The 20,587-nt window shown below is 56.4% G+C and overlaps 3 protein-coding genes, 1 long non-coding RNA gene and 1 pseudogene across 5 annotated transcripts in view; 4 read left to right on the top strand and 1 right to left on the bottom strand.

The window, feature by feature from the left end:
- Window positions 1-11,658, top strand: part of LOC146421347 (uncharacterized) — a 53,854-nt gene extending 42,196 nt beyond the window's left edge. Inside the window, exons 2-4 of the mRNA XM_085047493.1 lie at window positions 9,558-10,357; window positions 10,585-10,971; window positions 11,063-11,658. The gene's annotated coding sequence lies outside the window, so the exon portion shown is untranslated. The remainder of the gene's footprint in view (window positions 1-9,557; window positions 10,358-10,584; window positions 10,972-11,062) is intronic.
- The window catches only part of LOC146421346 (uncharacterized), a 60,251-nt pseudogene extending 42,851 nt beyond the window's left edge, over window positions 1-17,400 (top strand). The window contains exons 2-3 of the transcript XR_014848718.1: window positions 4,690-6,731; window positions 16,353-17,400. The product of XR_014848718.1 is annotated as an uncharacterized LOC146421346 (transcript). The remainder of the gene's footprint in view (window positions 1-4,689; window positions 6,732-16,352) is intronic.
- Window positions 1-20,587, top strand: part of LOC146421328 (uncharacterized) — a 238,099-nt gene that overhangs the window by 9,026 nt on the left and 208,486 nt on the right. The gene's annotated exons all lie outside the window — the stretch shown is intronic.
- Window positions 1-20,587, top strand: part of LOC146421343 (uncharacterized) — a 95,707-nt gene that overhangs the window by 22,268 nt on the left and 52,852 nt on the right. The window lies entirely within an intron of this gene.
- On the bottom strand, window positions 1,227-2,145 carry LOC146421348 (uncharacterized). Its single transcript, XR_014848745.1, has 2 exons — window positions 2,050-2,145; window positions 1,227-1,900 (listed from the first exon to the last, which is right to left on the bottom strand). It is a non-coding gene; the product is annotated as an uncharacterized LOC146421348 (long non-coding RNA).

Genomic DNA, 20,587 nt, shown 5'->3' with positions numbered 1-20,587 from the left:
AAACATAGATGAAATCAGGGCAGGAACAGAGAAAGAGAATTACAGTGAGGCTGGGCAAGTTATGCAACGAGAAGCAATTTCAGTGAGTGCAATCACCAGAAACTCCTTTAGATGTCCCTCCAGGACCACAAAAGGACTCTGAGCAGGAGGTGGATGGATGGAAAGGAGCACGAGGAAAGGTTTATGAATTAGCCAGGAAGTATTTAGTAATAAATATGTGTGATCCGCGTGGAACAAATACCCCATTCGGAAGTTTTACCCCACACACTAGATTAAAGAAGAGATCCTCGGGGTTTGTTCAGCACTGATAAAGAATGGCTGCTTTCAAATGCTTCAAATCAGAAGCATTGCTAGAAAGCTCATTTTCTGGCTGATTTTGGTGTCATGGTCACAGAGAGGAATCCCTGTCCTGCTCCAGCCTGGGGTCTCTCCCAGGAGACACAACCCCTCAGAAAAGGCTGCTCAGGCGAGGATCCCCACAGGCCCAAAAATCCCGAGGTTCTGCGGGGACTTCCCACCGCCTCTCTCACGCATCTCCTGCTCTACCCTCTGGGCTCCTGCCGGGGCTGCAGGGAGCTCTCTGCTCCATCCCGGACTCACCCACAGCGGTTCCTTGGCCTCCTGCCCGGCCCGGGACTTTCCGGAGCCATTGCGAACAGACATTTGGAAGGAAGATCCGCGGAGCGCCGCTTCCCTCAGGGAAACTCCGCCTACCGTGCAAAGCCCGCCCCTCGCTCCCATTGGCTGATTTTCCCGCCCGAAGCCCGCTCCTAGAGCTCATTGGCTGATTCGCTGATTAGAAAGCCCGCCCTAGCTTCGATTGGCTGATTCTGCCGCCACTCCTCGTTCTCGAGCTCTGATTGGCCAGAGAGGCTCTGAGGGACGATCTCCCTCAGCCCCACATCGCTTTGATTTCCCACAAAAAGCCAAAATCTCCCCAAACCCCTTGGGCTGAGCGGAAAAACGGACAGGGTTTGGGCAGAAAACTCCCAAATCGTTGTTCCCCAGGCTGGGAAGGACAAACGGAACCCAACTGATTTGGGAGCTCAAGCAGCTCCTCTCTGCCGGCCCAGCTGAAGGCCTCACTGGCTGCTGGAGGCTGCACGGGCAGACTGGGAGCACTGGGAGCACTGGGAAGAGGCTCTGGCTCGGCTGAAGCCCCCGGGGCAGGGGCAGCAGGGCAAGGGACAGGGCTGCAGGTGCTGAGGGGACACGAGGGACAGCACGGCCTTGATTAGCATTTATTACAAAAGTAATAAAGTAATGAAGGAAATAACAACAACAACATTTACACTATAAATAGTGATGGAGGTCGCACAAGGACCTCTCAGCGAATGCTCTGAGTTGGAAGGGACCCACAAGGACGCAGTCCAACCCTTAAGGAAATGGCCCCTGTGGGGTCAAATCATGACTTTGGTATTATCAGAACCTTACCCCAGCCAAGGTCACATTCATAAGGCAGCAAAGGTTTCACAGCTGAATCCACAGGGACATACAAATATATATGTACCTGGTTAGTAAACATACAGAGTGCAAGAGAAACATGACTTTTGTGAAGCTTTCAGAATTACAAAAGAACCCCCAGGCTCAGCCCAGGCAGCCACACATCTGTTTTCTCATCATCTCCTCTTCCTGCAGGTTCATCTCCTGCGGAACAGGCAGTGATGTGACCCTGAGGATCAGTGCAAGGCAGACACTGCAGCTGAGGAAGGAAATCCCCATGCTGGGGGGATGAGGTGAAGCTGAGACTGCCCAGCACAGAAAATATCCTTCCTCCATTCCCCATTAGAGGTGAGTTTGGGGTCTGCTGCAGATACACTGCATCTCATTTGAACAGATTGCACTCCCGGGATAATTCTCAGCCAGGTGCACACACCCTGCATTGCCCAGCACAGGAACCCTGCAGGGAGGAGCAGAGACATTGCTGGAACCTCAGGGGAACACATTGTGCCCCTGTGCCCCCAGGCCCTGCCTGTGCCCCCAGGCCCTGCCTGTGCCCCCAGGCCCTGCCTGTGCCCCCCAGGCCCTGCCTGTGCCCCCAGGACTCACGAGGAGCTGAAGCTGCTGCCATCCACCCACTGCAGCCGCTGGCCCTGTCTGTGCAGCCCGAGCCAGTAATCAACATTCCTGCTGAGGCAGAACAGGAGCTCCTGGCAAGGAGAGAGGAGCAAACAATGGACTCCTAGCCCAGGAGCACCCCAGGGTCCCCTTGGCCTTCCCAAACCCCCCAAACCCCTCACTCACCATTTCCTTGTCAGTGAGCACAGCCAGGGAAGCCTCGAGCTTGGAGCACCGAGCCTTAGCCTGATCCCAGGAGAGACGATGCCTCGAGAGGAAGTAGCAGATCCCGTTGTACCCAACCCAGCCATGGGGACAGGCCAACAGTACCCGAGCTGCAGGGTTAACTGGAGTAACTGGAGTCTCTCTGTGTATTCTCCCTGCAGAGGGAAATGGAGAAGAATGTCTGAGGATTCTCCCCTCAGGCGGCAGTGAGCCAGCAGTGCCCCGAGGGGTTGGGCTGAGGCTGCTGCTCCTCCCTTACCTGACACAGCAGCCAAGGACACCCCCAGAGCCACAACCAGGGCTAGGAGCACAACCAGCACCACGATAAACTTGAGGTGGGATCTGATCCTCTGGCCTGGAGCTGGAAAGAGCAGTTCGTCGTGAGCATGGAGCTGTCCTGAGCAGGCTCAGCCCTCACATCTCCCACCCGACGCCCAGGGAACAGAGGAGGGACCCTCAGCCTGTGTGCCACTCACTGAGCTGGCAGCAGGAGAGACAAGGGATGGGGACACAGCCAGGAACAAGGGACACAGACAGGGACAAGGGACACAGACAGGGACAGGGGACAGCTACGGCTGAACTGCCCAGGCCCAGGCATGTCAGTCCCAGCAGAGCACCACGTCCCTTCCATAACCCTGGGGAAAGCCACATCCTGCCAGCCCTGTGCTCCTGGACTGACACTGTCCCCTTCCTAGAGGCCACCCGTGAGGGTTCTTTTGAGTTCATTCCTGGTTTCTGAAGTGTTGTGGACTTCCAGCAGATCCTTCACACTCCAGTCACGCGGGGTCGTGTGTCCCCCCAGCCCTGCTGTCACTCTGACCCCGCTCGGCTGCTCCCAGTGCTCCCAGTAAAGCTTCCCGGTTGGCTCCGGTCGCGTTTCTTGGGGGGCACTGGGGAGGGACTTGGGGGGACCCCGCGGTGGGGCTGTGATTGGGGGGCAGACCTGACCACGGGATGGATCGGGAATGGGGACCCCCGTGTGTCTCCAAGTGTCACCCCGCTCTGGGGGCCTTGGGAGGCAGCTGAACCCCGACACGGCACCCAGAGAACCCCAAAAAAGGCACTGAGACCCCCTGAGCCCCCCAGAACCTCCAAATCCCATAGAAAAACAGCCCCGAAAAATAGCCCCGCGAAAATGAGCCAATGGGAGAAGGCGCTGAGCGATTCTGATCCAACCCGAGCTCGCGGCGCTGATGACTCTCCAGTTCCCAGGCAGACCCGCAGCGCCCAGCGCTCCCCACCCCAACCCCACCTGCGCCCCCCCCTCGCCCCCAGCGCTTCCCGCCAGCCCAATTTGGGGAGGGGGCGCGTGGGGGGCGCCCAGGCCTGGCCCGGAGCCCAGCGCTGCCCCAGCCCGACCTGCCCCGGCTCCATCCCGGCTCCTCCCGCGGCATGCGACGGCGTAGGGAAAAGGGGGGAAAAGGGTGGGCGCTGGGCTTGGGGGGAGGAGGAGAAGGGATGGAGGAGGAGGAGGAGGGATGAGGAAGGAGCGGGAGAAAGGCCGCAGATCCGAGCAGGAGGAGGAGGCGGGACGAGGAAGGAGGAGGAGCCGCGGGAGGAGGAAGGAGGCGGACAGAGGAAGAGGAGGAGCAGGAAGAGGTTGGAGAGAGGAAGAGGAGGAGCAGCAGAAGCAGCGCGCAGCTCTTTGTCTGTCGCAGCCCCGGGAGCATCGGCGCCCCGCACGCCGCAGGTGAGGGGGAGGAGGAAGTCGCCCCAAATGTCTCGGGGGTCCCCGAGCGGCGTTTTTTCTGGGCGGGTGTTTGGAGCTCGCAGCTTGCGGGATTGAGCCCCAAATCTCGTGAAGGGTCGCTGGGAGGGTTTGATTGTGCGGGGGGAACGTTTGGATGTGGCGGAAGGCCAAAGCTGAGGCGCCAATGGGGCTTTGGGGGATATTTTGGGGGCTGCAGGTGGGCACGGCCCGGTGTCGGGGTGGGAGGGGGACATGGGGCATGAGGTCCCCCCGGGAGAGCGGTGGAGGGGAAGGGCGGGAGCCCCGGAGTGGGGTGAGCGGAGAGGAGCGATGGCGGAGCTGGGGGAGCCCCGGCAGGCTGGAGAGGGGGGAGCGTGGCTAAGGGGGAAGCCTGGGATCCCTGGAAGCGCGGAGCAGAGAATGAGGGGAGAAGGGACCTCTGGGACCCCCAAAGCCCCCGGATCATCCCTAAGCGGGACCCTGGAAAATAGGGAAGCCCGGGAGCCACGGGAGCCCCATGAGTGCAGGGAAGGGAGAGCCTGAGGAGGCCATAGTGAAAAGAGCACAGAGGGGGAAATGCTGTGAGGGTTTTGAGGTGAATGGTGGTGTTTTGGGGTTTTTATGGACACAAACCCCTGGGAGAGTAGCAGAGCTGGAGCTGGGCAGGAGGAACCCCCAGGGCAAGGTGCTGAGTCCTTGTTTTTCCCCCAAAGCAGGATTTGCCATTGCCAAGGTGTGGCCGGATGGAGGAGGAGGAAAAGGCTCAGAGATGCAGCCGGAGCTCGGAGCTGGGGGAGAAGCCTGAGGGCAGAGAGAAGCCCCACAAGTGTGGGGATTGTGGGAAAAGCTTCAGGCAGAGATCTGAGCTGATCCGGCACCAGAGCATCCACACTGGGGAAAAGCCCTACGAGTGTGGGAAGTGTGGGAAGAGATTTTGTTCGAAATCTGAGCTCATTGTTCACCAGAGGATCCATACTGGGGAAAAGCACTATCAGTCTGGGAAGTGTGGGAAGAGCTTCAGCCTGATGTCCACCCTGAGGCAGCACCAGAGCATCCACACTGGGGAAAAGCTCTACGATTGCGAGGAATGTGGGAAAAGCTTCAGCCAGAGATCCAGCCTGATGCAGCACAAAAAGATCCACACCGGGGAGAGGCCCTATGAGTGTTCCAAGTGTGGGAAGAGGTTTCAGACCAGCTCCCATCTCCTCCTACATGAGCGCATTCACACCCAGGAGAGGCCCTTCCGCTGCCCTGACTGTTGGAAGGGCTTCAAGCACAACTCCACCCTCATCATCCACCGGCGCATCCACACAGGGGAAAAGCCCTTCAATTGTGGCAAGTGTGGGAAGAGCTTCAGCTGTAGATCTGAGCTGATCATGCACCAGAGGATCCACACTTGGGACAATCTCTATGAGTGTCCCAATTGCGGGAAGAGCTTCAGCTGGAGATCTCAGCTGATCAAGCACCAGAGGATCCACACTGGGGAAAAGCCCTACGATTGCGAGGTATGTGGGAAGAGCTTCAGGCAGAGCTCCCACCTGATAACCCACCAGAGGATCCACACTGGGGAGAGACCCTATGAGTGTCCCACGTGTGGTAAGAGGTTTCACATCAGCTCTAGTCTCCTCGTCCACGAGCGCATTCACACCCAGGAGAGGCCCTTCCGCTGCCCTGACTGTGGGAAGGGCTTCAAGCACAACTCCACCCTCGTCACCCACCGGCGCATCCACACTGGGGAAAAGCCCTACGAGTGTGGGAAGTGTGGGAAGAGCTTCAGGCAGATGTCCAACCTGATGATGCACCAGAGGATCCACATTGGGGAGAAGCCCGACGAGGGTGGGCAATGTGGGAACAGCTTCAGCGTCAGCTCCATTCTGATCACGCACAAGAGGATCCACACTGGGGAAAAGCCCCACAAGTGTGGGGAATGTGGGAAAAGCTTCAGGTGGAGATCTCAGCTGATCCTGCACCAGGCGATCCACACTGGGGAAAAGCCCTATGATTGTGAGGAATGTGGGAAGAGCTTCAGTGTCAGGTCCAGCCTTATCAGGCACAAAAGGATCCACACAGGGGAGAGGCCCTATGAGTGTGGGAAGTGTGGGAAGAGATTTCAGACCAGCTCCTGTCTCCTCCGCCATGAGCGCATTCACACCCAGGAGAGGCCCTTCCGCTGCCCTGACTGCGGGAAGAGCTTCAAGCACAACTCCATCCTCATCACCCACCGGCGCATCCACAGTGTGGAAAAGCCCTACGAGTGTGGGGAGTGTGGGAAGAGCTTTGGATCGAAAACTGAGCTCAGCGCGCACTGCAGGGTCCACACTGGGGAGAAGCCCTACAAGTGCGGAAAATGTGGGAATAGCTTCAGCTGCATGTCCGCCCTGATGCGGCACCAAATGGTCCACACTGGGGAAAAGCCCTATGATTGCGTGGAATGTGGGAAGAGCTTCAGCCAGAGCGCCAACCTGTTCCAGCACAAAAAGATCCACACCGGGGAGAGGCCCTATGAGTGTCCTAAGTGCGGGAAGAGGTTTCAGACCAGCTCCCATCTCCTCCGCCATGAGCGCATTCACACCCAGGAGAGGCCCTTCCGCTGCCCTGACTGCGGGAAGGGCTTTAAGCGAAACTCCCACCTCATCACCCACCGGCGCATCCACACTGGGGAAAAGCCGTATGAGTGTGGGGAGTGTGGGAAGAGCTTCTCACAGAGCTCTAACTTGACTCAGCACCAACAGAGGCACCACTGAGGGAAGCCCTGCGAGTGTCCCGAGTGCAGGAAGAGCTTCATTGCTTCTCCAACTCCATCCCCTGTGGGAAGATCTGCAGTGGATAATCCCCAGTGACCCCTGTTTGGCAGAATCCTGGTGACCCTTATTCCAGGTGATTCCCGTCGGGTGGGGTGAAGGTGTTTTAAATGGTCAAATTTTTCTTCTTTTCCTGTTCTGAGTTTGTTAGCAATAAATTCAATTCACATATCCAATTTCGAGCCTGTTTTGTGCACAAAGGTGTTGGATGAGGGATCTCTTAGCCAGGTCCTTCTATCAACTCAGGAAGCCTTGGTTCCTTTTTCTCTCCCCATGGCGGCTGTGCAGGGCAGTGAGAGAGCAGCTCTGCTGGGTGCCTGGCATGGGGCCAGCGTCACCCCACTGCAATGTGCAATGGCCTCGTGTGGCCCTGTGCTCTGGAGCCAGCGCTGCTGTTGCTTTTTCCTTCCTGATGATTTTCTCTTTTGCACCAAAGGCTTGTGAAGTGCCCCCGCTGTCCCTGGTGTCCCCTGGGCGCCGGCAGCCGCATCCCTTGGCCTGCTCCCCCTGGGCCGTTGCAGGGCGGCTGGCGGAGGCTGGGAGCTGCCGTGGGGGCCGTGGGGCTGCCCCGGGGGCTGCGTGCCGAGGCGGGGCTGGGAGGTGCAGAGAACTTGGTCGCTGTTTGCAGAGCAATGGCGCCTTGGGCCCGGGCCCGTTGCAGGGCTGTTCCTCATGTGCGGCTTTGGCCTCGGCCAGCCCGGGGGGCACTGAGAGCGCGGGGCTTGGGCTGTGCGCTGGTGCAGAGCCCGCGCCTCGCTGCCCTTGGCTGGCTGTGCTGTCACTCGGGATTGTCCCAGCGCAATTGCTGCTCGGTGCCAGCGAGCGGGGACAAGGCCGGCGCCGGTGTCGCCCCCAGGCAGGCAGGCAGGCAGGGCTTTAGTGGGGCAGCAGCGGCGCCATGGTGGGAGCGTGTGTGCGGCCCGGGAGCGGCGGCAGCGGGCGGAGCCCGGAGAGGCGGCGGCGGAGCTCGGAGAGGCTGTCCCAGCGCAGGTGGGAGCCGCGCTGGCTTGTGCTGGGGCTCGGGGCTCGCTGCGGGCGGATGGAGGGGGCGGCAGGGGAGGCTGTGGCGGCTTCGTTTTCCCGTCTCCCTCCCTGGCTATGGCGCCGTGTTGCCGCTGGCCTGAGGCCGCTGAGGGAGCGGCTGCCCGCGGTCTCCTTATCGCTGCTGCCTCGGCAGGAGGCGGTGCCGGAGCAGCGCTGGCTCGTCCCGCTTGCTGTGGGTAGCACAGAGGTGGCTGCGCTGTCCCCGGGTCTGTTCCAGGCCATTCGGCACCGGGCTGGTAGCCACATCGGCTACCGGCAGGTGTCCATGCCGAGGGCTGGGTGGGACGGGAGGAACTTGAGTGTCTCTCACAACCCAAATCTCTATGGAACAGAAAGAAGATGCGTTCAGTGGAGGCGGGGCACCCTCGTCCCGTCCTGTCGCCCTGGAGTGGCTGCAGTCATTCATACAAGTTCCACCTTCCCTGCCGGGACCCCGTCCTCTTCCCAGACAGGACACAAATGGCATTGCCAGGGCTCGCTGTCCCTGAGCTCCAACCCTCAGCACAGGGCATGCAGGGGACAATGCTGAGCCCCTCAGGGCTCCTGGTTCTTCCCCCCCAGCAGGCTGAGCCCGATCCACAGCTGCCCTGTTCCCGCACTCGGCAGCTCCCGGGCGCTGTCCCTAACTGTCCCTAATTATCCCTAACTGTCCCAGGCCGGAGCTGCACAGCCAGAGGGGTTGGGGCTGCAGGGCCGAGCTGGGCCCGGAGCTCTCTGACACTGTTTGTGTCCCCAGGTGCTGCCGGGGAGCAGAGACAGGGCAGGACTGAGCTGGCAGTGCCTTCCTGAACGTGGGGGAACCTCAGGGCACAGACCAGCCGGGGCCTCTCATCGTGTGCTCCACAGTCAGCCAGGACAGTGGTTGTGAAAGTGCAATGGAAGATGGACTCGGTGTTTGTGTACCATCAGTGCTGATGTCTGGGGAGCAAGTTCAGTCTTCTAAGTGTGCAGTGAGCCATGATGTGAAGAGTGGATTCTGCCGTGGCAATGTAGAGGCTGCTGGAGACATCCTTCAGGTGCCAGATCCTTTTGATGAGGACCAGAGCTATGACAGCTTTACATCTGCAGGGAGACAAGGGAAGGAGAGTGGCTCCAGCTATGGCTCAAGCTCTGAGAGGCCAGAGGAGCACCAGAATCCTGAGGACAGATGTAGGATTTAACTCTGTTGGATTTGGTTATGAGGATGGAATAGAAACGAGATCTCTAAAGCTGGGTTTTAGAGCATGGGGGTTTATTGTGAAAAGAGAGTGTGAGAGGGTGTGAGAGGCCTGCTAGACTGCAAGATGCAGCTCAAAGCAGGTCAGAGAGGCAAGAGAGAGTGGGAGAGAGAGAGGCAAAAAAAGAGCGATTTGCCGTTTACAATACAATAAATCATCTTCTCTGTTGAATATTCTAATTCTCTTTAACCAATCTGAGACAACCTACAAACCCTAAACATTTGCATACAACTTACAAGAATCATCACCATACGGGGTTATATTTTAAACTTTAAAAAACTGCATTTTGGAACCTCTGCCAGGCAGGCAGGGTCTGCTCTGACCTTTGGACCTGCCTACAGGCAGAGGGCATTGTTTTATCAAGAAGGGGGATTACCTTCAGTGGCTATACTATTGTTTCCAAGTTATTCTTCAACGCAAACCTTGTCTTCATCTCAATCTCGTTTATACTTTCCATAGTCTCAGCATCTTTTGCAAGGTGATCATATCTATAAGGCTTTCCTATTTCATCTTCCCCAACAGACACTGGTCAGAAACTCAGCACCCCGACCTGCCTCAGGTGCCACATCCTGCTGAGAACAACTGGAGAGATTCGATTTGTGAGTCTGAAATGAGACCAAGGAAGGATGAAGCTGTTGTTGAGATTCCCAAGGATGCCCTGGGTGCCCAGAATGGATCAGCAACTAAGGGCACAGAGCTGCCTCAGCTGTCAGATCCTGCTGGGTACAGGCAGGGAGAAGCTGCTCCTCTGTTGGGGCAGAGTGAATCGCAGTGCAGAGATGGGATTGAAGTGCCAGGATCGATCAGCAATGAGAGTCACACACAGAAAGACCTGCAGAGGATATCTGGGTGAGTGCAGAGCCAGCACTGTGGCCTCTAGGGAGGGGACAGTGGACACTGTCACCCCAGGAGCACAGGGCTGGCAGGGTGTTGCTGTGTCCAGGGCTCTGGAAGAGGCCTGGTGCTCTGCTGGGACTGACAGCCCTGGCCCTGGGCAGCTCTCCTGCTGCAGGCTGTCCCCTGGCCATGTCCCTGGCTGTCCCCAGTTCCTCGCTGTCCCTCATCCCTGTCTGTACCCCTGGTCTCTCCTGCTTCCAGCTCAGTGAGTGGCACACGGGCTGAGGGTCCCTCCTGTGCTCCCTGGGCGTTAGGTGGGAGATGTGAGGGCTGGGCCTGCTCAGGACAGCTCCATCCTCACGGCCTGCGGCTCTTTCCAGCTCCTGCTGAGTGGATCAGATCCCATCCCGTGCTCACCCTGCTGATGCTGACTCTGCTCCTGCTCCTGGCTGTGGCTCTGGCGGTGTCCTTGGCTGCTGTGTCAGGTAAGGAGGAGCAGCAGCCTCAGCCCAACCCCTCGGGGCACTGCGGGCTCACTGCTCCCTCACGGCCGGGATCGTCCCTCAGCCCCGCTCTGACCAATCAGCGCGTGGGAGAACGAGGAGTGACGGCTGAATCAGCCAATCGCTGGGGGCAGTGAGTTTGAGCGGGAAAATCAGCCAATGGGAGCTCGGGCTTCTCCGTGAGGGGAGAATCCTCAGACGCTCTGCAGGGAGAAGACAAACTGACCCTCCGGTTACATCTGACACTCCTCTGCTGCTGGCCTGTCCCAAGGGCTGGGTTGGGTACAACGGGATCTGCTACTTCCTCTCGAGGGATCATCTCACCTGGGATCAGGCTAAGGCTCGGTGCTCCAAGCTCAAGGCCTCCCCGGCCGTGCTCAAGGACTGGGAAATGATGAGTGAGGGGTTTGGGGGATTTGAGGTGGCTAAGGGGAGCCTGGGGAGCTCCTGGGCCAGGGCTGCTGCTCTGATTGTCGGCTACTCTCTCCTTGCCAGGAGTTCCTCTTCCGCCTCAGTAGGAATGACGATTCCTGGCTCGGGCTGCACAGACAGGACCAGCGGCTGCAGTGGGTGGATTGCAGCAGCTTCAGCTCCTCGTGAGTCCTGGGGGCACAGGCAGGGCCTGGGGGCACAGGGGCACAGTGTATCTCCCCGTGGTGCCAGCACTGTCTCTGCTCCTCCCTGCAGGGTTCCTGTGCTGGGCAATGCAAAGTGTGTATTCCTGGCTGACAATATGCTCAGGAGTGGGATCTGCTCAAATGAGATGCAATATATCTGCAGCAGACCCCAAACTCGCCTGTAACAGAGGGTAGAGGAAGGAGCTCCTCAATGCTGGGCAGTCAAAGGTTCATTTCTTCCCCCCACAGCACGGGGATTTCCTTCCTCAACTACAGCATCTGCCTTGCACTGATCCTCAGGGTCATCTCAGTGGTTGTTCTCATAATCACCTCAGTGGTTCTTCTCATAACCACCTCAGTGCCTAATCTCATAATCACCTCAGTGTTTGTTCTCATAATCACCTCAGTGCCTATTCTCAGAGTCACCTCAGGTTCTGATCCCATGATCAGCTCAGTTCCTTATCTCCAGGAGATGAACCTGCAGGAGGAGCAGATGATGAGGAAGCTGATATGTAGCTGCTTTGCCTGGGGCTGGAGTTTGCTTTCTCCTTCTGCAACCATTCCAGAACTAATCCTGTTTCTCTTGCACTGCATTTTTCTACAGTGATCTTTCCTATATATGTGGATATATTGCCGTGGAAACAGATTTTAAACACATTCTCCTAACACTGTATTTCTACACTAATCTTGCACATCTACATTGATCTACTTCTTTGCATACAGACTATGAACAGGTACTTCATATGAATGTGACCTTCCTTGGTGTAAGGTGACAATAATGCCAGTGTGTGGATATGACTCCTCAGGGACCATTCGCTTAAGGGCTGGACTGATCCTTGTGGGTCCCTTCTAACTCAGAATTCTTTGAGATGTCTTTGTGTGACCCTATCAATATTTATGGTGACAATGTTACATAAAGAATAATTTACTCTATTATTTTATTAATTTTTAAATAAATTGTGGTGGTTTTGATGGGCCCAAAACATCAGAAAGATATCATTAACATCTAAGAGAAATTTGGACCCCTCAAAAGCTGTGGCAGTAGGCCTGAAGAAGTGTCTGAGGGGTAGGGAGTGGCACCAAAATGGTTCCTGTGTGTGTCCTGAGTGAAAGTTCTGGAAGTTTTTCATCAAGTCCAGCAGAGTCAACCTCTGATGGCTCTGAAAGTGATGGACATGCTGCTGGCCACGTTTGGGCTAATTAGAGGAGCTAGTTCTGCCTCTGTGAAAACATACTTAAGAAAAATTCAAAACAAAAGTAGGCACACACTTCTTTTTAGCTAGAGGAGGAGGAGGTAAAAATATGTGAAAGGAGAACAACATGGAGACACCAAGGTGAGTGGAGAAGCTGGGGGAGGAGGTGCTCCAGGTGCCGGAGCTGAAAACCCTCTGCTAGCCATGCTGAAGACCATGGGGGGAGCAGGAGGTTCCCCTGCAGCCCATGGAGTCCACAGGGATGCAGAAATCCACCCACAGCCCATGCCAGAGGAGCAGGTGGATGCCTGGAGAGAGCTGTGATCCAGTTTGGAGTCTTGAAAGAGTTAAAACAGAGGCCTTGCAAGGGAGAGAAAGGCCTTGCTCTTGGCATGGAAGCAGCCTGGCCTCGGCTCGGCAGAGTCTGCACCTTATGGACAAGAGGACTCACATTGCAGCAGAATTCGGGCGAGATGTTGCTCGTGAGATCAGACCCACGCCAAAGAAGTTCCCAGAGGACTGTCTCTCATGGGAGGGACCCCGTGGCTAAGTGGAGGACCCCTCTCCCTGATGGACTGAGCAGTGAACAAACCCCTCACCCTGCCCCCTGCCCGTGCTGTTGGTTTGGAAAGAGGGAAGGGGGCTGAAAACAACTTCTTAAGAGGGAGGGGTGAGAGCAAGAAAGCTGTCTAGAGAGAAAGAGAGATGAGCAGAGATAAACAATATTTGTAGTTGAAGAATTGTGGTGATGAATAGATTTATGAAATTGCTCTATGGACTAAGAAAATACCCCACACCCTGCCCCCTACCTGATATGGTGGTTGGAAGGAGGGAGAGGGGTGAGTAGAAAATGAGTTCTTAAGAGGGAGGGGGAGAGTGAACAAAATAGTGTATCAAAAGTTTATTTTTGCGTTGCATTTTATCTTCCAACCCTGTTAGGTAATCAAATCACTTTTTGCAACTTAAGGCTTGGAGCCTGTCTGCCCTTCTTTGTGTGTCCTCCTGGCAATATCCTATCTCATTTAACTGATGAGATTGGTGTGTATTTTTTGCAGTTTTTTTCCTTGCAGCAAGATAGAGTCGAGGTGCCTGGTGTTTAGTCAGGGTCAAACCCTGACAAGACAAAACACACAAAATTTTAACATAACAGAAAACTCACTCTCTCACACAAAAAGCAAAAAAACCAAACACTCCCAGCTCCCACTCAACGACCCCCCAAGCTGATCCCAGTGTCTCCCCTCTCTCTCCCAGTGCCCCCCAGCGTGTCCATCTCGCTGGTGCCCTCGAGCTCCCAACCCGAGCCCGGCCGCCTGCTGTGCTCCGTGATGGATTTCTACCCTGCGCAGGTGCAGCTGAGGTGGTTCCAGGGCCAGCAGGAGCTCTCGGAGCAAGTGATGACCACCGACCTGCTCCCCAACGGGGACTGGACCTACCAGCTGCTGGTGCTGCTGGAAACGCCCCCCCGGCACGGGGTCACCTGCCAGGTGGAGCACGTCAGCCTGGAGCAGCCCCTGAGGCGGCACTGGGGTACGGCCAGAGCCCACAGCGCCGGGGGGAGCGGGGGAGGCACTGGGGGGGCTGGCAGGGGGATTGGGCTGTGCTGGGGGGAACTGGGAGGGAGGTGGAGAGAGGCTGGTTTCTACTGGGAGAGGGGCTTGGGGGTGTGGGAGGGCTGGGAAGGGGTTGGAAGGATGTTGGGGAGGGTGGGATGAGGTTCTGGGGGTGCTGGTGGGCACTGGGAGGGAGTTTGGGGGTGCTGGTGAGCACTGGGAGGGAGTTTGGGGGTGCTGGGGGGAACTGGGAGGGAGTTGGAGTGAGGCTGGAGGGGCTGGAAGGAGATTGGGGATGGAAAAGTAAAGGTTGGAATGAGGTTGGTTGTGCTGGGAAGAGACTGGGAGGGACCTTGGTGAGTCCTGGTGGGGCTGGGAAGGGACTGGGAGAGGGTTTGGGGGTCCTGGGGCGGTGGGGGGCAACTGGGAGGGGTTGTGGGGTGCTGAGAGGGACGGGAGGGGCTTTGGTGTGTCCTGGGGAGGCTGGGAATGGATCGGGAGGAGGTTTCAGGGGCTGCTGGGTGGGCTGGGGGCGACTGGGAGGGTGCTTGGAGGGGCTTGGGGTGTCGCTGAGAGGTTTTTGGGGGTCCTGAGCCCTGCTGACCCCCAGAGATGCCGCCGGACGCTGCCCGCAGCAAGATGCTGACGGGGATCGGGGGCTTCGTGTTGGGCTTCGTCTTCCTGGCGCTGGGGCTCGGCTTCTACCTGTGCAAGAAGGTGAGAGGGGGTCCCGGGGGTCGTGTCCCCCCTGCCCCGGAGCGGCTGTGCTCCCCCCGGGGCCCCCCAGCCCGGTGTCACCCCCTTTTCTCTGCCCACAGAGCTCCTGAGCCGCCGCCGGCCGCAGCCCCTCCCCGTGGCCTCGGGCCCGGCCGGGACCCCCCGCTCTGTCCCCGCGCTGATTTTGGGGGGTTGTGTGTCCCCCCAGCCCTGCTGTCACTCTGACCCCGCTCGGCTGCTCCCAGTGCTCCCAATAAAGCTTCCCAGTTGGCTCCGGTCGCGTTTCTTGGGGGACACTGGGGAGGGACTTGGGGGGACCCCGCGGTGGGGCTGTGATTGGGGGGCAGACCTGACCCCGGGATGGATCGGGAATGGGGACCCCCGTGTGTCCCCAAGTGTCACCCCGCTCTGGGGGACCTTGGGAGGCAGCTGAACCCCGACACGGCACACAGCGAACCCCAAAAAAGGCGCTGAGACCCCCTGAGCCCCCCAGAACCTTCAAACCCCATAGAAAAACAGCCCCGAAAAATAGCCCCGCGAAAATGAGCCAATAGGAGAATGCGCTGAGCGATTCTGATCCAATCCGAGCTCGCGGCGCTGATGACTCTCCAGTTCCCAGGCAGACCCGCAGCGCCCAGCGCTCCCCACCCCAACCCCACCTGCGCTCCCCCCTCGGCCCCAGCGCTTCCCGCCAGGCCAATTTGGGGAGGGGGCGCGTGGGGGGCGCCCAGGCCTGGCCCGGAGCCCAGCGCTGCCCCAGCCCGACCTGCCCCGGCTCCATCCCGGCTCCTCCCGCGGGATGCGACGGCGTGGGGAAAAGGGGGGGAAAGGGTGGGCGCTGGGCTTGGGGGAGGAGGAGAAGGGATGGAGGAGGAGGAGGAGGGATGAGGAAGGAGCGGGAGAAAGGCCGGAGATCCCAGGAGGACGAGGCGGGAGGAGGAAGGAGGAGGAGCCGCGGGAGGAGGAAGGAGGAGAGAGGAAGAGGAGGAGCAGGAAGAGGTTGGAGAGAGGAAGAGGAGGAGCAGCAGAAGCCGCGCGCAGCTCTTTGTCTGCCGCAGCCCCGGGAGCATCGGCGCCCCGCATGGCGCAGGTGAGGGGGAGGAGGAATCGCCCCAAATGTCTCGGGGGTCCCCGAGCGGCGTTTTTTCTGGGCGGGTGTTTGGAGCTCGCAGCTTGCGGGATTGAGCCCGAAATCTCGTTCAGGGTCGCTGGGAGGGTTTGATTGTGCGGGGGGAACGTTTGGATGTGGCGGAAGGGCAAAGCTGAGGCGCCAGTGGGGCTTTGGGGGATATTTTGGGGGCTGCAGGTGGCCATGGCCCGGTGTCGGGGTGGGAGGAGGACATGGGGCATGGGGTCCCCCCGGGAGAGCGGTGGAGGGGAAGGGCGGGAGCCCCGGAGTGGGGTGAGCGGAGAGGGGCGATGGCGGAGCTGGGGGAGCCCCGGCAGGCTGGAGAGGGGGGAGCGTGGATAAGGGGGAAGCCTGGGATCCCTGGAAGCGCGGAGCAGAGAATGAGGGGAGAAGGGACCTCTGGGACCCCCAAGGCCCCCGGATCATCCCTAAGAGGGACCCTGGAAAATAGGGAAGCCCGGGAGCCACGGGAGCCCCATGAGTGCAGGGAAGGGAGACCCTGAGGAGGCCAAAGTGAAAAGAGCAGAGAGGGGGAAATTCTGGGAAGGTTTTGAGGTGAATGGTGGTGGTTTGGGGTTTTTATGGACACAAACCCCTGGGAGAGTTGCAGAGCTGGAGCTGGGCAGGAGGAACCCCCAGGGCAAGGCGCTGAGCCCTTGTTTTTCCCCCAAAGCAGGATTTGTCATTGCCAAGGCGTGGCCGGATGGAGGAGGAGGAAAAGGCCCGGAGATGCAGCCGGAGCTCGGAGCTGGGGGAGAAGCCTAAGGGCAGAGAGAAGCCCCAGAAGTGTGGGGAATGTGGGAAAAGCTTCAGGTGGAGATCTGATCTTATCCGGCACCAGAGGATCCACACTGGGGAAAAGCCATATGAGTGTGGGGAGTGTGGGAAGAGCTTCAGCCAGATGTCCACCCTGATGCAGCACCAGGTGATCCACACTGGGGAAAAGCCCTACGATTGCACAGAATGTGGGAAGAGCTTCAACCACAGCTCCAACCTGATGCAGCACAAGAAGTTCCACACCGGGGAGAGGCCCTATGGGTGTCCCAAGTGTGGGAAGAGGTTTCACACCAGCTCCGATCTCCTCCTCCATGAGCGCATTCACACCCAGGAGAGGCCCTTCCGCTGCCCTGACTGTGGGAAGGGCTTCAAGCAAAACTCCCACCTCATCACCCACCGGCGCATCCACACTGGGGAAAAGCCCTACAAGTGTCCCAAGTGCGGGAAGAGCTTCTCACAGAGCTCTCTCTTGACTCGGCACCAACGGAGGCACCAGTGAGGGAAGCCCTGCGAGTGTCCCGAGTGCAGGAAGAGCTTCATTGCTTCTCCAACTCCATCCCCAGTGGGAAGATCTGCAGTGGATGATCCCCAGTGACCCCAGCTGTGCAGCGCCCTGGTGATCCGTGCTGCTGGTGATCCGTGTGGCAAAGACACCTGGCTGGTGGCTCCACACCCTCCTGGCTCCCTGTGGGCACCTGGATGAAGGCAGGGCCAGGAATGTCCATGGGAATTCCTGGGGACATCAGAAATTCCCTGGGGAGAGCGGATCTGTTGACTTTCCACCCCAGAAAATGTCACCTTTTGTGTTCAGTTACATCATCTCTTGGCATGAGGCAACACTGGATGGCCTTGGAGGTCTTTTGCAACCTCAGTGATTCCATGATTCTGATTTTCTCTCACCCAAGGGCATCTTCCACAACTAAATGGTTCTGGGTTGGGGCAAAGACCAAGATTTTGGGATGGAAACGTCCAAAAATGTTCTTCCCTTCCACCCAACCACATGGATCCTCAGTGGGCACAGACATGTAAATCCTTTTCTTTCGGGTTTGGTCTTGTTTTCATTTCAATCCTCCAAAACACCTGAATTTGGGGTAAAAATGAAGATATTGAGGTGAGACATGGGTGGGACATTGGGGTCACAGCTGTTATGATCCAAACATTAAGGTTCTTTGGAAATACCTCTGCCCGAATTAAGGTGCAAATGAGACCACATGCCAGTCAGTAGTGTAGGTTTCATTTGATAGTAAATATGAGAGAAAGAGGGAAGAAAAGAGAGGAAAAGAGAAGTAGGAAAAGAGGTGAGGGGGACAGAAAGAGGGAGAAAGAAAATATCACCATCCGTGGATCCCAACGATGTCACATTGATCTTCTCCAGCTGGACTTCTCAGTGGTGGTTTTCCCCCCAAAAAAGCACAGAGTGCCAAGGGTTAATATACACTCAGGCCAGGTGACAATGTCCAGCATGTCCCCCTGGGGCAGGGGACAGTCTCTAGCAGCAGACTCTGCTTGCATCACCTGCACTCCTGTGGTGCAAGGCCTGGCATTTGGGGGTCTGTGATGGATTGTGACTCCCCTCAGCTCCTCTCACGTCAAAGTCCCGATTTGATGTCGAACTGCTCCAGCAGCGTGCGGTGGAGATTTTTGGGGGTTCTGTGCCGTTTTGGGGGATTTTTGTGTCCTTCTTGGGGTTTCTGGGTCATTTTTGGGGGGGTTCTGGGTCACCTTTTGGGGTTTCTGTCTCACTTTTGGGCGTTTGTCATGTCATTTCTGGGTTTTTTTTTATCATTTTGGGGGTCTCTGTGTCATTTTTAGGGTCTCAAGTGTCACTTTTGGGGATTTCTGTGTCACTTTTGGGCTTTCTTTGTCGTTTTTTGGGGTTCTGTGTCACTTTTTGGGATTTCTCTTCTATTTTTGAGGTTTTCTCTGCCATTTTTGGGGTCTCACTGTCCCATTGGAGGTTTCCCATCGTCACTTTTTAGTCTCCATGTCACTTTTTGGGGTTTCTGTGTCACTTTTGGGTTTTTTTTTCTGCAATTTTTGGGGTTTCAGTGTCATTTTTTGGGGTTTCTGTGTCACTTTGTGGTGGGGTTGGGGGTTCCACAGCTGGGCAGTTTGTGTAAACCTGGCTTCTGCTGATGCCTGATGGGTTTTTGTCCTTTTTCATTGTACTTTTATACTCTTTTTATATCCTTTTTACCCTTTCCCATTCCTGTACCTTTTACTCTCTGTGTCTCAGCCCCACATGTTTATAACCCTTGTGCTCCAGCCTCGTTCAGAATTCTTTGGAGAAGACAAAACAATCTCCACAATTTCAAGAGCATGAGGCACTGTAAGGGTCAATCCAAGAATCGAGTTCTGTCTCAACATTTCTCATCAGAAATTACAGGTGCAGGACTCACGCAGGGAATGCTTTGTACCTACCTGAAGCTGGTACGGAGCAAATGCTTTGTGCCCGCCTAAGGTAGTACGGAACGAATGCTTTGTGCCTACCCAAAGCTGATAAGGAGCAAATGCTTTGTACCTGCCTAAGGTGGTACAGAACGAAGACTTTGCACCTGCCTGAGTTGATACAGAACAAAGTCCTTGTGCTGCCAAAGCTGGTACGTGACGAAGGCTTTGCACCCATCGCCCTGACACCCATCGTGAAAAACCTGCCGACCATGCCTCGGACACTCCTCCCTTGACCCTGCCAAGTGGAGTTTGGCAAATCTCCACAAGAATTAAGGGGGGGCAAAGGCGGCTGGCAAGGAGGGACCAGGTGTATGGACTAGCATAAAAGACAGCTCTGGAGGGACTGAACTCTGAAGATCTTCCCCACCGAAAGATCACATCGATCTTTGCAGAGGCCAAGGAACGCCGACTGGACGGGACTCCAGGGACGCCGGATGTCTGTGGACCCGTGGTGGTAGCTATACCCCCTTTCCTTCCCTTTCTTCCCCATCTTTTCCCAATTTTCTCTCTTTCTCTCTCTATCACAGGCCGCTTTACAGGCCAAATAAATAATTTCCCCCTTGGATTGAAATTTAACTCCCTTGACTTGTTGCATTTTGTGTTTTCTTTTCCTTTTTGCACTCTGAGATCGTAGCTGGTATGAACCATCACGGGTCTGCTCATGAGTGGACCGTGACAATCCAACCCAACTCCAGGAGGATCAAACCAAATTCCAGGTAGATTAAACCAAATTCCAGCTCAATCCAATCCAATTCCAGGTGGATCAAACCCAATTTGAGGTAAATCCAACTGAATTCCAGATGGATCAAACCCAGTTCCAGCTGGACCCAACCCAACTGCAGGATGAACCAACCAAATACCTGAGAGATTCAACCCAATTCTGGGTGGATCCAACCCAATTCCAGGTAGGTTAAACCAAATTCCAGTGGGATGCAACCGAATTCCAGGATGAATCAACATAATTCCAGGTCGATTCAACAAAATTCCGGGTTAATTCAACTAAATTCCAGGTTTATTCAATGAAATTCCAGGTTTATTCAACAAAATTCCAGGTAAATCCAACCCAATTCCAGGTGGATCAAACCAAACTCAACTCTTTTAAATGTCCCATTGCCCCTTTCCCTCCATCCAGGCAGCTCCTGGCAGCTTTTTTCTGGGAGAAATCCCTGAGTTTGGGGATTTTTGGGGTGCAGCTTTGGAGGGGAACAGCTCTGCCTGCCTTTCCCCTCCCTGGCTGTGTCCCCAATGTCCCACCATGTCTGTGCCCCCAGTGTCCCACCCTGGCTGGGTCCCCAATGTCCCACCATGGCTGTTATCAGACACTGAAATATTTCACGCCTCAAACATCGATACAAAGTTTTGCTCATTATAACAAAAAGTGTACAAAGAAGCTACAATCAAAAATCCTCCCTGAAGATACCTGACTGGGACTTTGGACTGAGAGTCAAACTGCTGAGATTCCATAAAGGGAAACCTATTGTTCACTCATCTAAGGCTGAGGGAAAGGAATGCACACACAAATCCAAAGCCACCAGCTGCTCTGAGAATCATCCCTGGCTGAGTTTGGGGTGGGGGCAGAGCACAGCTCACTGTGATGCCTAAAATGCTGGGAAAGATTGAGCACAGACCCCGCAGTGTAGGAAAAGGGTATTCCCTTGGTTTAATAGGATCCCAGGTGCACCACGACGGAAAGAGAGCGACAATATGACGGGTTTACAATTTATGGACTTCATTGATTAACATACCTATCTAAAATTCCCCAATGAGAAACCTAACAA

This window comes from Lichenostomus cassidix, unplaced genomic scaffold (assembly GCF_008360975.1).
Source record: "Lichenostomus cassidix isolate B80296 unplaced genomic scaffold, HeHo_3.0 HiC_scaffold_33, whole genome shotgun sequence".
Taxonomy (NCBI): domain Eukaryota; kingdom Metazoa; phylum Chordata; class Aves; order Passeriformes; family Meliphagidae; genus Lichenostomus; species Lichenostomus cassidix.
Note: the sequence above shows the minus strand (reverse complement) of the source record. Positions and strands in the feature narration are given on the sequence as shown.